The sequence below is a fragment of the Natator depressus genome, chromosome 2 (genome assembly GCF_965152275.1).
Source record: "Natator depressus isolate rNatDep1 chromosome 2, rNatDep2.hap1, whole genome shotgun sequence".
In the NCBI taxonomy this organism is placed as follows: Eukaryota; Metazoa; Chordata; order Testudines; family Cheloniidae; genus Natator; species Natator depressus.
This window is the reverse complement of record NC_134235.1, coordinates 201,126,573-201,144,664: the sequence shown is the minus strand read 5'-3', so window position 1 is coordinate 201,144,664 and position 18,092 is coordinate 201,126,573. Positions and strand designations below refer to the sequence as shown.

The 18,092-nt window shown below is 41.3% G+C and overlaps 1 protein-coding gene across 3 annotated transcripts in view; it reads left to right on the top strand.

The window, feature by feature from the left end:
- The window catches only part of CREB5 (cAMP responsive element binding protein 5), a 348,228-nt gene that overhangs the window by 17,599 nt on the left and 312,537 nt on the right, over nt 1–18,092 (top strand). The gene's annotated exons all lie outside the window — the stretch shown is intronic.

Below are 18,092 nucleotides of genomic sequence, written 5' to 3'. Positions count from 1 at the left end.
CTCCCAGTGTGATGCTGTGGCTAAAAGAACTAATGAGATTCCCCTGTGTATGCATTCCAGTAGGAGGAGAGAGGTTATTTTACCACTATATTTGGCACTGGTGCAAGCGCTGCAGAAATATTGTGTTCAGTTCTTACACAATTCAAGAAAGATGTTGATTAACTGGAGAGGGTTCAGAGAAGAGCCACAAGAATGATTAAAGGTTTAGAAAACGTGCCTGATAGTGATAGTGATTAGCCTCAAAGAGCCTAATCTGTTTAGTTTAACAAAGAGAAGGTTAAGGGGCGACTTGAATAGTCGATAAGTATCTCGATGGAGAACAAATATTTAATAATGGACTCTTCAATCTAGCAGAGAAAGGTGTAACACAGTCCAATGGCGGGTAGTTGAAGCAAGACAAATTCAGACTGGAAATAAGGCATACATTTTTAACAGTTAGAGTTATTAACCATTGGAACAGTTTACCAAGGGTTGTGGTGGATTCTCCATCACTGACCATTTTAAAATCAAGATTGGATGGTTTTCTAAGAGAGATGCCCTAGGAATTATTTTGGGGAAGTTCTATGGCCTGTGTTATACAGGAGGTCAGACTAGATGATCACAATGGTTCCTTCTGATCTTGGAATCTATGAAAATCAAGAGCTAAATGAATAAACAGGAACAACTATATTTATTCAATATGTTAACACAGAAGTAAAAATATTTATTGTAGCCAATTCAAAATATATAGAGATGGAACCGCAACTTCCCCATATGTCATAAAGTTTCTTTATATTGTGTTTCTTACTCATTTGGAAGGTTGCTGACATGAGAGAGAATGTACATATAGGTGTATCTTGGCTTTTTTTTTTTTTTGCCCAATTTATTATTCACTGTTTCAGTTGTGCAGGCAAGTATATTTTTGTTGCATCATTCAGTTCTGTTCAAACATTTTGTAGCTGGGGATTTCAATAGCTCTGTTAGTAACTTATCATGGAGGCATGTCTGCAGCTTTCATTTTTAACTTCTAAAAATTAAATCTCAGAGCAGACTAAGAAGAGCACTGTTCTTACTCAACTGAGTAAGGGTTTGCAGGATTAGTCTCTAAGGCAGAACCCTTGGGATCCAGGCCCAGAGGTCCCAAGTGGCCAGGATGCAGCCGTGAAGCAGAGCAGCAGAGAGGTAGATCAAAGCTTGCTGGCATCTAGAGGGAAAAAAAAATTAAAAAATAGAGCAGGAGCCAGTTTTTCCATGCAGTTCAAGTTTTGACTAACTGTCTGGGTGAGGAAGCTCAAGGACTCTATCTGGTGTGGGGAAGGGGAGTTGTGAGATGGGCTGGGGAAAGATTAGGGAGTTTAAGGATTTAGGTGGGAGCAAGGCTGAATGTATGAGAAGAAAGTAGTGCATAGATGTGAGGATAGATTAGGGTGACCATATAGCAAGAGTGAAAAATCAGGGCGTGGGATAATAGGCACCTATATAAGACAAAGCCCCAAATATCGGGACTGTCCCTAAAAAATCAGGGCATCTGGTCACCCCAGGATAGATTGAGTGGAAAAATCTGTCTAGAAGCCTAAAGACCTGTATTAGGAGGGTGGATGGGGGCTACGGAGTATGGTGAACCCAAATCCCGTTTAAACTTAATCTACTCCTGCTAAAGCCAATGAACTTAAGAGAACCCTAAATTAGTATAATGGCTTTAGTATTAGGATTTGTACATGTTCAACTGTCAAACTCTGACCTTCAACAGGCTGCTACCAAAATATACAGGTGCTTAATTTCCCCCTTTAGCACCCTGACACAACAAGTGCACATAACCCCTGTTTATAGAGAGATAGTGGAGAATATTTGACTTACAATATTTCAAAAAAGGTAAGGAATTATTTTTTCAAGCCAAACAACAACAAATCACCAGCTACTGGTGCTGTTCCATTTATGTCCAGGGGAATTCCATGTACTGAACAATTACAGGAAAGGGCTCTAAAGCCAGTAGTTTAGGAATGCCCTGCACCTAGGATAAATCACTCTCTCAAACTTATGCTTTCTTGCTGGCTGTTATTTTAAATGATCAAATATGAGCAGTGCTAATCTTTAGTGTTAGTTGTAGGAGGGGCTTACTAGATTCATGCCATGAAGAGAGTTTGCACACATTTCATATTTTGCAGCAGACTAGACAGAAACTCTGGCGCTGTGGGCAAACGCCTACGTATATTACTTCCCTCAGCCAAATTCTAGGTGGCACCCAGCCTTGCATCAAGCCCACAATCTGTAGTCTGAAAAGAATCTCATGTGAAGAACTAAACCTTTTATTAACACTGGAAGATTGTGAAGCTATAAATACAGAGAAAGTGAGAACTTGGGCCACTATTTAAAGGCCAGAGGATTTTAGGAGAGTTTCAAAAACAGCATGGGTAAAGCCACTTGGGAGCGGGGGTTGGGAGAAGATGAATTTCCTGAGTTAATTTTTGTGTCTTTCTGTTCAGCAGAATGTGGTTTATGTTTGAATATATATATTTTAAGTCTGCTTTAAGGACCTTATATAAAATCCAAATGTAGGTGGAAAAAATGTATCTGCCACACTGTGTATGGCAGAGAAAACAGGCACACTTTCACTTGTGTTGTTCATGTCATCTTTGTTGCAATCTTTGCTAAAAGCAATATGTTTCAAAAGCAGTCACAGAGCTCCGAGTTCCATCAATATTACATGTAGTAGAAACAGAGCACTGTAAATTGACTGCAAACTGAAACATGGCAAACTAGTTTTGCCTAGTTCTGAGCTCACTCAAACATGGAGGGGTCAAAATTAGGAATGCAAATTGAACCTCTATTCTGTTTACAGCTGGCAAAACACAGTTTTGTGCCAGAAGAGCTTGCAGTCCTAGCTCTCCCCACATGTTCTACTCCTGACTTAAGCAGGATGAACGCTAGAGGAGAGTAATACAGCCCTCCATCCCGTTTCCTGTGGGAAAGGAAGAACCACCACCTCTCAGACCCTCCTCCTCATAAAGCATCTCTGTAAGAGGCCTTGAGTTTACCTCTCTAATTTTTTTGTTTTCTGGACTGCTTGATTGCCAGAACCCTACATCTCTGTTACTTCTTTCTATCTTAACCCTTGGTTACCAGGATGGGCTATTGTCTCTTCAAGCAAAACAGCATATCCTCTGGATTGGTGGCCTTCCTCTACTTCTGTATTAGCAGTAAGAGCTGGAAACCACTCTCTGTCCCGCTGCAGCTCCCTAAGGGCAAGACGTCCATTGAGCACTGAGATAGGGGTAACTATGTCCAGGAACTTCCCAGAGGTTAGGTGCCCCTGAGCCTAAGCAATGCTTCCGCTAAGCAGAGGCAGAAAGAGCTGGATCAGTGAAAGGGGGAGAGTAATATAGGTTTCTCAGCTATGGAGTGGGGGATGGGAATGAGTATGTGTGCAGGTGCTTCTAAGGAACTTGTTCCTGGATTAGGGGTGGAAGGTGGGCTTTCCCTTCCTGGCAGGGAGGTAGTTTGTGCCCTGAGAAGATAATGGAGGAGTGGAGTTGTTTCATTAGCCACCCTCTTCACGTCCACCAGGAGACCACTGACAAACGTAATGGGAAGTATTGGGGATGAGGGAGGGCAGGAGATGTTTCAGGATCAACAACATCTTCAGCTCCTCCCAACTCATTAGGATCAAGTTCACCCATCCATGTTAATATCCCTTGCAATGGAACTTCCTCCCTAGTGAGCAAAATGCACTGAAACAATCTGTCTTTCAATTCCAAAGTGTAAGTGTCATGTTGGTTAAAGTGAATCTCTACTCCAGTGAAGCTGTTCTGTGTTCAAAAAAGCAAAAAACCAACCGATTTCTTCACTGTAAAGAGTAAACAAGATTTCATGTTTGTGTGCTATAAAAATCGCACCATAATTCTGAAATAAATTTCTATTTTAAAAATGTTATTTATCTGATTTTTTTGTAGTGGATGTCTTGGGTAGACAATTCTCTTGTGCTAGACGAATAAAAAAATCAAGTAGCAAATTGATTTGGTATTAAACCAAATTCCTCTTTCTACAGTTGTGTTGGCACTGATCACTAGGATATTTTTAATTTCTGTGTTTCCAAAGCCTTGAAAAAATATTCATGTAAAAACCAAAATGAAGTGGGTAATGAAGGTTAAAATTATTTATACAAATCACGAGTCGGAAAAATGATCTTCATTCAGCAACTCTCTGCCCATCAAATTAAAGCAACAACAAACACATTGGTGTTGGAATGTGAAATCAGTTACTTTAATGAGTCTTCCCTCTATATTCTGCCTTACATTTGATATCAGTTTGCGTCAGTCCAGTAACTTTCTTCCCCATTCATGTTCTATCTAAAATAAAATAAATATGTATGTTCTTCTAATGTTCTTCTAATATGCCATAGCCAGTAAAAATCAATGTTTGTTGTCCCAGCTTCTCCACACTGATTGAAGTCTATATGTATGTGTCCTTTCCTTGCTTCATTTCTGTTTCCTGGCATCTCTTAAATGTTGTTATGATCCCTGCCTCACCTATACACAAATTGCATTTTCATTCAGCCACCTTTATAGATTAGTTTGGAAAAAACTGGAAGCCTACTGGAGTTTGCCCTTAATGGGGCTAGTTTATCACCCCAGTCTTCTCACAGGCTACTTGCTTTGGGGGGTTGGAAGAACTGTAGCACTTTCATGCAAACTGTTATTATTCCTGGCTAATGTAAGCATAAAATTGGCAAAACTTCACAGCAAGCTGGGTTTTTGTTTTTCAGTTATTTCTTTATGGACATAAAGATGCGCTACCTACATAGTACAAAGTCATTCACTTAAATTTAATCTATTAAGTGGATTGTAAATGATGCAAATAAAGCAGGTTGCTTTTTTCATGTTATCCAGATGTGACATTTTCTGTGCACACGTTCACCAGCAGAGGCTGCTGCCACCATGTGCTTCACTAAATAAATGGGCATGCATGGCAGTGAAATTCATCTACAGGAGGAAGCTAGAGGTGGGAATTAACCAGGGTCACCTGCTTACCCAGTCAAGAGCCTTGCCAGATGAGCTAAAGAAACAGCTTTGTTAGCTTCCTGTGACAGAGAACTTTTTAAATTAGATCACCCACAATGCCTATCTGAGACTAAAATAAACATACTTTCAACTACAGTCATTCTGTTTCAGACATGAAGTTTATCAGTTGCATTTCTCTACACAAATAACTTTTTAAAGCATCAACCAATAAAATATAACTCATTTCCAGTTCAGTTTAGGAAACTCTAGGCATTTCACCGGCATGTAATTTAGTTATGATTCCTGATTAGGTTGTAAATTTTTGCAGTCAGATTTAGTCCAAAGTAAGATTATTAAATATCTGTTTCTTGCCTGCATACATTATGGGCCTGATCCTGCCAAGACTACTCACAGTGCATAAAGTTAAGCATGTGTGAAGTCCCTTTAAAGCCAACGGGGCTACTCATATTGAGTAAAGTTAAGCACCCAGAGCCATAGAAATAGAGGTCTGGAAGGAACCTCAAGAGGTGATGTAGTCCAGCCCCCTGCATCGAGGAAGGACCAAGTAAATCTAGACCCTCCCTGACAGCTGTTCTTAAAAACCTCCCATGACAGGGATTCCACAATCTTCCTTGGAAGCTTATTCCAGTGCTGAACTATCCTTTGTTCCTAATATCTAAGCTAAATCTCCCTTGCTGCAGATGAAACCTATTGCTTCTTTTCCTGCCTTCAGGGTGAATTGAGAAGTATTGATCACTGTCCTCTTTATAACAGCCCTTAATGTATTTGAAGACTGACATCTGGTCCCCCCCCCTTTCTGTCTTCTTTTCTTAAGACTAAACATGCCCAGTTTTTAAAAAACTTTCCTCATAGATCAGGTTTTCGAAACCTTTTATCATTTTTGTTACTTTCCTCTGAACTCGCTTCAGTTTTTGAACATCTTTTTTAAAGTTTGATGCCCAGAACTGGACAGAATACTCCAGCTGAGGCGTCACCAGTGCCATGTAGAGGGGGCCAGTTACCTCCTGCGTCTGACATATGCCACTTCTGTTAATACACCCTGGAATGACATTAGCCTTTTTTGCAACTGCATCACATTGTTGACTCATTTTCTATTTGTGATCCAATATAACCCTCAGGTCCTTTTCAACAGAACTACTGCCTGGCCAGTTATTCCCCATTTTGTAGTTGTATTTTTGATTTTTTTCCTTCCTAAGTGTAGTACTTTGCACTTGTCTTTAGTGACTTTTATCTTGTTGATTTCAGACTAATTCTCCAATTTGTCAGGGTCATTTTGAATTCTAATCCTTCCTCCAGAGTGCTTGCAACCCCTCCCATCTTGGAGTCATCTGCAAATTATATAAGCATGCGCTCCACTCCATTATCCAAGTCATTAATAAAAATATTGAATTGTACCAGACTCTGTGGGTTCCCACTAGATATGTCCCCCCAGTTTGACAGTGAATCAGTGATAACTACTTTTTGAGAATGGTCTTCTGGTTGTGCACCCACCTTTTCGTAATTTCATGTAGACAAAATTTCTCTAGTTTGTTTGATGATGTCATTTGGGACTGAATCAAAAGCCTTACTAAAATCAAGATAGATCATGTCTACAGCCTGCCTCTATCCACTAGGCCAGTATCCCTGTCAAAAAAATGAAATTAGGTTGGTTTGGCATGATATGTTGATAAATCCATGTGGACTATTCCTTATAACCCTATTATCCTCTAAATGCTTGCCTACTGATTGTTTTAATAATTTGTTTCAGTATCTTTCCAGGTATCAAAGTTAGTGTCATACATATAAAGGGAAGGGTAACCACCTTTCTATATACAGTGCTATAAAATCCCTCCTGGCCAGACGCCATACCCTTTCACCTGTAAAGGGTTAAGAAGCTAAGATAACCTCGCTGGCACCTGACCCAAAATGACCAATAAGGGTACAAGATACTTTCAAATCTGGAGGATTTGAAACTATCTTGTCCCCCCATTGGTCATTTTGTCCACATGGATTTATCCACATGGATTTATCTTGGGGGGTGAGGGGGTGGGAAACAAAGGGTTCTGTCTGTCTGTGTGATGCTTTTGCTGGGAACAGATCAGAAATGCAAGCCTTCCAACTCCTGTTAAGTTAGTAAGTAATCTAGCTAGAAAATGTGTTAGATTTTCTTTTTGTTTAATGGCTGGTAAAATAAGCTGTGCTGGAGGGAATGTATATTCCTGTTTTTGTGTCTTTTTGTAACTTAAGGTTTTGCCTAGAGGGATTCTCTATGTTTTGAATCTGATTACCCTGTAAGGTATATACCATCCTGATTTTACAGAGATGATTCTTTTACCTTTTCTTTAATTAAAATTCTTCTTTTAAGAATCGGATTGATTTTTTATTGTTCTTAAGATCCAAGGGTTTGGGTCTGTGTTGACCTGTACCAATTGGTGAGGATTATTATCAAGCCTTCCCCAGGAAAGGAGTATTGGGCTTGGGGGGATATTTTGGGGGAAGATGTCTCCAAGTGGGCTTTTTCCCTGTTCTTTGTTTAAAACGCTTGGTGGTGGCAGCATACTGTTCAAGGACAAGGCAAAGTTTTGTACCTTGGGGAAGTTTTTAACCTAAGCTGGTAAGAATAAGCTTAGGAGGTCTTTCATGCAAGTCCTCACATCTGTACCCTAGAGTTCAGAGTGGGGAAGGAACCTTGACAGTTAGGCTGACTGGTTTATAATTCCCTGGGTCCTCTGTTTCCCTTTTTAAAGATATAATAATTTTACATTTCTCCAGTCTTACCTCACCCATTCTCCATGAGTTCTTGATCATTGCTGACCATTGTGAGATTGTTTCAGGTAGTTCCTTAAGTACCTTAGGGTGGATTTCATCAAGCCATGTGGATTTGAATATGTTTAACTGATCTAATTATTCTTTAACCTGTTATTTCCCTATTTAGGCTTACATTCCTTCCCCCTTGTTGTTAATATTGTGTTGAGTATCTGGTAGCAATTTGCCTTTTTAATGAAGCAAAATAGATTAAACACCACAGCCTTCCCAATGTTAAGTAGAGGACCCATGCTTTTCTTTGTCTTGTTCCTAATGTATTTATAGAACCTCCTTTTCTTATTGCCTTTTATGTCCTTTGCTAGATGCAACTCCTTTTGTCCTTAGCCTTTCTGATTTTTATCCCTACATGCCTATGCTATTCTTTTGTACTCCTTAGCAATTCATCCATGTTTCCACTTCTTGTAGGATTCCTTTTTGATTTTTCAGGTCATTAAAGAGCTCCTGATGGAGCCATATGGGCCTCTTACTATTCTGCATATCTTTCCTTCACATCGGGATAGTTTGTTGCCATGCCTTTAATTGTCTCCCTGAGAAACTTCCAGCTCTCCTGAGCTTTTTTCCTTTAGATTTTCTTCCAATAGGCCCTTACCTACCAGTTGTGTGAGTTTGTTTAAAGTCTGCTTTTTTGAAGTCCATTGTCCTTATTCTGCTCCTCTCACTCCTTCCTTACCTTGGAATCATAAAATCTATCATTTCCTGATCACTTTTACCCAAATTGCCTTCCACCTTCAGATTTGCAGCTGTTAGTTAGAATCAAGTCTAAAATGGCTGTCTCCCTAGTTACTTCTTTCACTTTCTAAAACAAAACATTGTCCTAATACATTCCAAGAACTTATTGCACATTTTGTGTTTTGCTTTATTACTTTTCCAATGGATATCTGGGCAGTTAATGTCCCTCATTACTGCCAGGTTTGTGTTTTGGATATTTCTGTTATTCGTTCTAGAAATACCTCATCCACCATCTCCTTCTGATTTGGTGGTCTATAATAGACCGCTACCCTGACATTGCCCTGGGTTTGTTCCACTTTTATCTTCACTCAGACACTTTCAACTCACCTCCTTTTGGACATCAGAACAAGTGTATATATTTCTGATGTATAAAGCAACACCTCTTCCCTTTTCCCTGCCTGTCCTTCCTGGACAGCTATACCCCTCTATACCAATATTCCAGTAATGAGATTTCCCACCAAGTCTCTGTGACGCCAACTAAATCATAATTTAGTTTTGGAACAAACACTTCAAGTTCTTTCAGTTTATTTCCTATATTCCTTGCATTTGTATATAGGCACTTAAGATATTGAGCAGATTCTTCTGCTGTTCTTCTTCTTGTTCCTGTGACCCTATTGTAACCTTCTATCATCCCTCCCCCTTCCCCCCCCACATTTAGTCTGTTTTAAGGTCACTTGCATATGTAAGTCTTTGGAGGATCAAGGCTTAGGCCAGGGGTCGGCAACCTTTCAGAAATGGTGTGCGGAGTCTTCATTTATTCACTCTAATTTAAGGTTTTGCGTGTCAGTAATACATTTTAGTGTTTTTAGAAGGTATCTTTCTATAAGTCTATAATATATAACTAAACTATTGTTGTATGTAAAGTAAATAAGGTTTTAAAAATGTTTACAAAGCTTCATTTAAAATTAAATTAAAATGCAGATTTTATCAGTTTAGTGTGATCCTTGCCCTTGCTTTTACTTGCTGAGTTTTCCAATGTCTGGCACATATTTGAATACTTTAAGCTGCACACAGGCTTCTGAGTGATCAGTTGTTAACTGGCTCCGAGAGGGACAGAGGACAGATTTCATGTATGAAAATACTGGTTCACACAAGTATGTGGATCAAAATGCTGAAAGCATTGCAAACGCAATTTTCTTCAGACAGTTTAATTTCACTGGCAGAGATGTCCAGCAGGTCAGAATAGAGGCCGTATGATCTCTCTTGGTAGCCTCAAGTGCACTCTGCAGATCTCCAAACTTTGATGCCCACAATTATGAGCTTTTTAACTGAATGAGCTGCATTTCGAAATCTTCAACACCCATCCACTGAAATACAGACAAATGCAAATCGCTGTCATTGAACTTTTCAGGTTTAATTAGAAAAGAAAGCATTGGGCCAAATCTCTGGAAATCTTGAAATCTGTCAGAAAATTCTGATTTCAGTTCTTGCATGTACATTCTAATTTCAACTTTAAACGCAGTGCACTGTTCCACATGGCGTGATAGTAACGTAAGCAGCAAATCAGGACTTAAAAATATCCCAGTACAGTGGCGCTGGAATAATTTTTAAGGTGGGGGTGCTGAGCTGTGCTCCCTCTTTCCCCTGTCTGCACCCCTCACTGCCCCAGGCTGGACCAGTGGGCCACAGCTGGGGACAGCTGCAGAGCCCCGGGCCGGCAGCCAGGACCCCAGGCCAGCAGTAGAGCCCCCTGGACCAGTGGCCGGGACCCGGGGCCGGCAGCGGGCTGAGCGGGGCCGGCGGACCGAACCCCAGTTGGCAGGGGGCTGGTGGCCGGTACCCCAGGCCAGCAGTGGAGCCCCCTGGACCGGTGGCCAGGACCTGGGGCTGGCAGCGGGCTGAGTGGGGCCAGCAGATGGAACCCCAGCTGGCAGGGGGCTGGCGGCTGGTACCGCAGGCCAGCAGCGGAGCCCTGGGGACCGGTGGCCCTGAAAGTACCACTGAAAATCAGCTAGCGTGCTGCCTTTGGCATGTTTGCCATAGCTTGCCTACCCCTGGCTTAGGCTATTAAATTATTTTGTTCTTCTAGGTGTTCATCCTAGACATTAAAAAAGAAACACTGAATATCCTGAAATGCCATATAACAAAAGTATTCGGAGATATGTTTCTCTTTAAGAAATAGTGTGTGGTAGATGGCAGTGACTCTTCTCCAGTATAAGAGTGTGTGAGCTCTATTCTTCCAAAGAGTACATAGAGTTTAATCAGTTAGACTTAGATCTTGGGCTTGTTTTCTCAGCATGACAGTAAATCATGTTAAGAAGATGCGCCACAAATTCCGCTGACTATCAATGCAAAGCTTTATGTCTAGCAACATTGATTTATTTAAGTATATGTTTTGTGCCCTCTGAGAGCTTACCATCTGCTTAAATTGTGTTTACTGCATGTAAAAAGTCAGCATTTTACTGATGAATGATAGAAAAATTATAGCTTTACTTATTCTTTAAGTGACACCTGGTTAGGAATAATTTGTTAATGACTGCTTGGAGGTTGTTTCTTGTTTCCTTCAATTTAATGGGTTTAGTTAGTATCACTTAGAGAATAGCTACTCTAATGCAATAGTAATAGCTCTTGATTACCTGCTACAGTTACTCCAGTCTGCTTGTGGAATTCAGCTCTCTTAGGGGGGTAAAAGGCCACATCCCCAGCTGGTGTAAATTAGCATTGGTCCATTTAAGTCAATGGCGCTATAGTGATTTATACCAGTTGAGGATATGGCTCAAATATTACAGCATGAGATCGGATAGCATAATGGCCCAATCCTGCAAGCGCTGCTCATGTGGAACTCACAGAGAGTACAATACAAGTTTTATAAAGGAACGTTTTTAGTGATAGGCCCATACGTTCAGAATTAGCAATTGGCATAGCATATCATCCTGAAACTTGGACCCATATGCACTTCTTTTGTTTAGTTGCTAGAGCGTTAACAGCTGAGTCATATAGATATTGATATAACAAATTTTCATGGTGTGCTAATTATAGTCTAATATTTTGTGTAAAGTCATACAAATCCCCCTATTTTATTACTATACATCTGATGCACAGCAGAAGTGTTTGAACAGTTTGAGAATACAATAAAATAATGAGCATGTGTTTTTTATTATTGTTAGTAATGTTTACTTAGCATGTGTTGCAATGGTGAATATAAAGAACTAAGGGCCCAATAATCTTCATTTTTGTGTAAATCTTCATATTCATGTAAGTAGTCTCATTAAGAAGACATTAAGGGCTTGTCTACACTTACCGGGGAAACAATGGGTGGCGATCAATGCATCGGCGGCCGATTTAGCTGGTCTAGTGAAGACCCACTAAATCGACGGCAGATTGCTCTCCCGTCGACTCCTGTTCTCCACCGGATCGAGAAGAATAGGGGAGTAGATGCTCTCCCATCAACATCGTGTAGTGTGGACCCCGTGGTAAGTAGGTCTAAGCGACGTCGATTTGAGTTACACTGTTCACGTAACTCAAGTTGTGTAGCTTAGATCAAATTTCATTGTAGTGTAGATAATGTGTCCACAGAAGATATAACTATGGAATAATAAACTAACTACCAAAGATAAATCTAAGTATAAATAGAAAGTTTGTCTTATGGGGGTGGGGAAAGTACCAACAACAATATACACCTGCTTAGCTTCCTGGTCACTGGTAGTTTTTTGTGAAGGTAACACATGTATGTAGTTCCCTAGATAGCACAGAGGAGAGAATGGCTTGTGTTACTCAGGCTTGCATCATTAGACAAGGAATAGCCCTGACAAGCTCAAGAATAATTCCTCTTCACTCCTGATATGGAAAGAGGGAGTGGCCAAACCAGAGGACCATGAGGGTGTGGATGCACTTGTTTTCGATGGGAGATGGGGAGTGATGGTGTGGAGGGCCTATTAATGTCAGGGGGGCCCAATTCATCATTGGTTTGCGTCTTGTCTAGTCACTGACGCCTGTGCAAAGTGGGAGCAAAGTCAACTTCTGTATTGATGAAAGGCCCCAACTCAGCAAGGACTTAATTACTTGCCTAACTGTAAGCACGTGAGTAGTCCAAAATGAAGTCAATGGAACTACTTGTGTACTTAAACTTAGGCATGTGACTATGTGCTTACTGAATCGGGGCACTAATGACCACACAAGGAGAAGGCAATGATGAACAGGGATCAGGATCCTTGGAGCTCCAGCAGGGTTATGGAGAGACCAAATCAAACAGCCAACTATACAACAAAATTATAAAGCAGTGATACTTAAAGTTGAGCTGGTTATGGGTCTGGTCCTACAAACACTTACACATACGGTTAGCCCTTAGAAGGCCAGTCATGTTAGTATGGGTTTGCAGGATCGGGCCCTAACTCTTTCTTCAAAATCTTTTTGATTATGTGGTATAAACAGAGGACTTTGTGGCTCGCAGATTTTTGTTTTAATCTGTTCTGGTACTGATGTGGCTTTGAGCAAATCACTTTAACCTCATGTCCCCCATCTGTAAAATGGGGACAATACCTGTATACTTTCTAGGGGCGATCTGAGAGTTAATATGTGTAACATGCTTTGGCATAATCAAATAATTATTATTAGGCATTATTTAATCTTCAGATCCCCATGAAATCTTGCAACTTTCCAAATTTGCATTTCTCATGCATTTGCAAAATATTAAAACAAACTGCAGAGTCATAGCCAACAACATTATCACTGTTAGTCAGATCTTGATAGGGAGGAGAATTTCTTCCATGTTGAACTGGGCTCTGCAATGGCATTCAGCATTTGGAGCTTCTTGGCCACTTTCTGAACACCATTTATTAGGTTTCAGAGTAACAGCCGTGTTAGTCTGTATTCGCAAAAAGAAAAGGAGTACTTGTGGCATCTTAGAGACTAAGCAATTTATTTGAGCATAAGCTTTCGTGAGCTACAGCGCACTTCATCGGATGTAATGGTGAAGTGAGCTGTAGCTCACGAAAGCTTATGCTCAAATAAATTGCTTAGTCTCTAAGGTGCCACAAGTACTCCTTTTCTTTTTACCATTTATTAGAACAGCCTTGCCACAGAAAGGAAAGCAATTGGCTGAAAGCAATCATTTCACTTTTTTTTTGAAGTAGCGATGTTGATATTCTTTAAGGGACTATCTTATTTATATTTTCTTTATTTATTTTTTAATTATTTAAATTAAGACTCACAATACAAAAGCTCTCTGTGCTATTCCCAGGCCTATTACAGCACTGATTGCATTGATTTCAAGGGCTATCTGTTTTAAATAAAGCTTTATTTCTAATTAGGGCTGTGGCTGTCCATTTTGTACACAGAGGGATTAAAATCACATTGTTTATATACCTTAAAGATGAATGTCAACTGCATCAGGAAAATGCAAATATTCCCCTGCACTGGAAGGGTATATATCCAGAGAGAAACCAGGCCAGGATTGCTTTCAAAATTTAAAATCTGTTTTATGTGGTGTACAAGAGACTGCCGTCATCACCCAGATGCAGGAAATGCCAGTGCTGGGCTTTAGGGAGACAAAGTAAATTTGACAATGGACTGAAAAGAAAAATAAACAATCGACTTTGTTGCTTGAGATTTCTCTTACTTCAACATTCACCTTCATTTATCAGAGTTCTGCAAAACATCTGCATCAAGCCTCAAACTTATTCAAACTTAGTTTAGGTTCAAGGTTCATGAGGAATTTACAAATCCATGCAAGCTCCAATTCTATGCAGCCTTCTCTTCCTGTCCTTGCGCTGGTCTCTTTCTTGCCTCAATGAGTTCCCAGGACAACTTTCCCTATTTTATTTTTTTATCTTAGATCTCTTCAGTGAGGTCTTAGGGCTTGTAGGATGTTTAAGTGGGGTGGAGAGAGAGGGAATATTACCCTTGGAGGATGAAGTTTGGGCTCAGACCTCCAAGGTAGGCTGCCTGGATGGATTCACCTCGAACCCCCGACAACTGGACTAAACAGTTCAGTTTGTAAAATCCTTTTATAAAGCAAACCCTACAGCATTTGCACAGTTCTAAAATCTCTGTTGCCCATCCTCATTTATAAAATCAGAAAGGACCTTCACCCACTTCTCGCATGAACAGAGAGCAACAATACCCGAAGTCCAAAGGTGCAAAAAATTCTATGTTTATTGGGGTGAACTTCCAGCAAGCATGATTCCAATTTCCTTCCTTAGTGTCCCCCTTCCCAGCTCTGACACCAGAGAGTCTTACCTGTGTCCCTGTTCCCATTCCCCGCCCTTAGCAAAACATGATTTCAATTTCCTCACCCCCATTCCCTGTTTCCATTCCCTGTTTCCATTCCCCCCCCACACTTCCTGATTGCAGACTATATAGTAAAACTTGAGTTCTGCTTAGCTATACCTTAACCAATCATTTTACTGAAATTTAACTAACCAATCCTAACATATTGTAACATGATTATTTAACCAATTATATCCCACCACCTTAATTAGCTTACACCCACAAAATTAATTATACAGCAGACAGGAACAATCACAGAACCAGACAGAGATTATTCAGACAAACAATAGGGAAATGGGGACTACACTGATAGAACAACAGAGAAATGAGGATTTCACATCCCAGCTATTGATAAGTGAGTTCTTGCCAGACAGGATGCTATCAAACTAAGTTTCCTTTTACATTTTCTAGGCACTTCCCTTTCTCTGGAGGTGATGGGCATTATCAGGATAGGATTGTATTCCTAACAGCCCAATAGCACCTTCTTTCAATGTGGCTAGTTTGGAATGTGAGGAGGTGACCGGTTGCTTCCCAGCTTATGGGTGCCTCTGCTGCTTAGCCAAAGGCCTTAGCCTAAGCACAGGGCCTCAGACGGTCACAGTGAGAAAAGGACCTTACACTGGCAGACAGTGACTTTGATTCTTTCTTTTATACCTCTAACTAGCCAAGTGATAAGAATACACCTAAATTCTTAAAGTGTAGGTCTTTGCAGGCAGGCCTGAATATCTATATCCTAACAGTAACCTGTCCTCCTCCTTCCTTTTTTTCCTATAGCACTCAGTGTTTAATTTTGAACTGCCTCGCAACTAGTCGCATACGTACGTACGTGTTGCAGGGTCCCCACCGCAGTTCCTGCCTGTGGATTTATCATTAAATCACGTGAAGCAACGTTTTTTCCCTTAAACAAATAATCGGTGGAAAGCAATGGGATATAAATACTGTTAGAACCTTCGATGGTGTCTCCTGTAGTTATCTATCAGGAGAACTGGACATTTGGGAAGGGAGGAGGAATAGGTTTTTCCCTTGTTTTTGTGGGGATTTTTTGCCTGTCTTCACACGGGATTAGGTGTCTGTCTCCCTTGCATCCTCCCATTCCGCTCGAGGCCCTGCAACCTAGCTGCCATCCGCTTGGGTGAGATTTGCACATACCTCCCTTCAAAGGCCTCTCTTACTTGGCCAGATGGGTCACACTTGGAGAGGACGCATGGGACTCCTCTCTGCTCAGGTTGGTATAGAATGCTTCCTTCTACTAATGCTAACCAGTGTCAGAGGTGATTCATGGGAGCATGGAGAGTATTGCCACGAGGCTGTATGCTGTCCCAACAATGTGATCCAGTCATACATAAAATACAACTTACTTTGGAGAGCCTATCAACATTTCAGTGAGGTTTTTAATTCCTCCTTTTTCTATTAATTATACCATTCTTTGCATTTGTTTAGCACTTTTCATCTGTAGATCTAAAAGCCTTTTTACAAACAGGAGGGTCACTATTATCCCTGTTTTGAACTTTGTATAACTAAGGCACTGAGCGTTTTAGCAAAACAATAGGAAAACAATGGCCAAGCCAGGAACAGAACATGGGTCTCATGACATCAGTTGTACCCTACTCACTTCCCTAGATCGAGATGGATTTGGAGGCTTTCCTTAGCATCTGTGATTAAAGAATGTGCTACTTTGTTTTAATAATAAGCAGAAACACTCGATGCATAATCATAAGGTATCTGGTGACATGAAAGTCTGGCCTTGTGGGGTTAGTAATGCAGCCTCCCGGGCCAGTGAAGAACTTACACGTGTGCATAACTTTAAGCACACACATAGTTTTATTGCACATGCACATCCTTAAGTGTCTTGTTGGATTGGGGCCAGAGGTGCCAAGATGGTGCCAGAGGTCAGCATATCTTTTTCAGTGAAGAGGACAGAAAGAGATAGGGTAATAACTCTTTGTTTCCCATCTCTCCTCTCTCCCTCCCCCCGAAAAAACCTACAGACAAAAACCCACTCACTTCATGTTTGCAGATGATCAAGCCCCTTCCATCTTTGTGCTCCCGGTGATCACTTGTTTTGATTTCCCATAAGGCAGGCCTTTCCCTCTCAGCTTCCATTGTTGCCTTGAAGTAAATAAGCTTTTATAACAACCAGAGTTTATAGAAGAAGGGTTCCAAAAGTTAAGATAAACCCATGAGTCAGTAACTTAGTTAATTCTATGGTTTCATTTCTGTTGCTTTCAAATGTTCTCACATGAGCCCAATTTAGAATTAGATACTTCAAAATTTGCTCAGCCCATGTTCCTTCAAGGCTGCATATCAGGGCCATCCCCCCCCCCTTTTTTTTTCTTCTTTTCAAGCCCTCCTTATTATTTGGAAAACATCAAAGGGATTTGCACGCACCAAAATGAATAGTCTAGCAATATACAAGTCAGACAGCAGAAAGAGTTGTCATTAAATCATGGTCTACAGTGTGTGAAAGTCTCATACTTATGCATCTCAGGAAGCATCTGTAACTGACCTTGCTTTAACTAGCAGTGATATCTGCACATGGGACCTTCACTGTTGAAAGCATGAATGTTTACTACTTGGGCTGTAGGACTACATCCTCTAGTTGGCAGCTCTAGCAGACTTGTTCATGTAGCCCTACTAATTCTCCTATTGTGAGTTACATGCGCAAGCCTGCCCTGAGCAGAAAGAGTAGAGCTGGTTGAAAATTTTCACAGGAAAACGTAGTCCATATCACCCCCAGGGCAAGTAGTCCTTAAAACCCTGCTCTTCTTAGTGGGAACACCTCCCCTCCCCCCGCATCTCTGCTGTGAGAGCATTCTCACCATACCTGGTGTCTTCTGCCAGACCTAGCCTCCTTGCTGGTTCTCTTCCATCCTTCTGCCAGGACAGCCACCCGTGCCCTTCCCAGCAGGAACCCCACAGCCTCTCTGTGGGGAGATCATCCTCGCAAGCGAATTATCCCTCCCTCCCCTGGCCCTCTCACTGTTCCCCTCGGCCTATCTCTCCGAGGTGGAGACATTAGAGGGTAAGCTGCTCTTCCCCAGCCTTCAACCCTCTCAAGCCCTCGGCTTTTTGGCTTAGAGCCAGCAGGAAGTTTCCTCAGCTGCTCTCCTGCCTCCTCTGGCCCTGGCTCAGGGAGGACAGCTGGCAAACTCCGCTTGCTGCTCTCCTTGCCTTCAGCCTCCCCCCCAGGAAATACCTTCTGGCTCTGGCAGCACTCACCTCCTGCCAGTCTCCTCCTCCCCACAAGCAGCCCTGACTCACCACATCTCTCTTCCCTTTAGGGCCCAGGTACCCTCTTTTAAGCCCAGTTGGAATGCTGTACCTCATGAGACACAGGTGCACTGGGCCTGCACC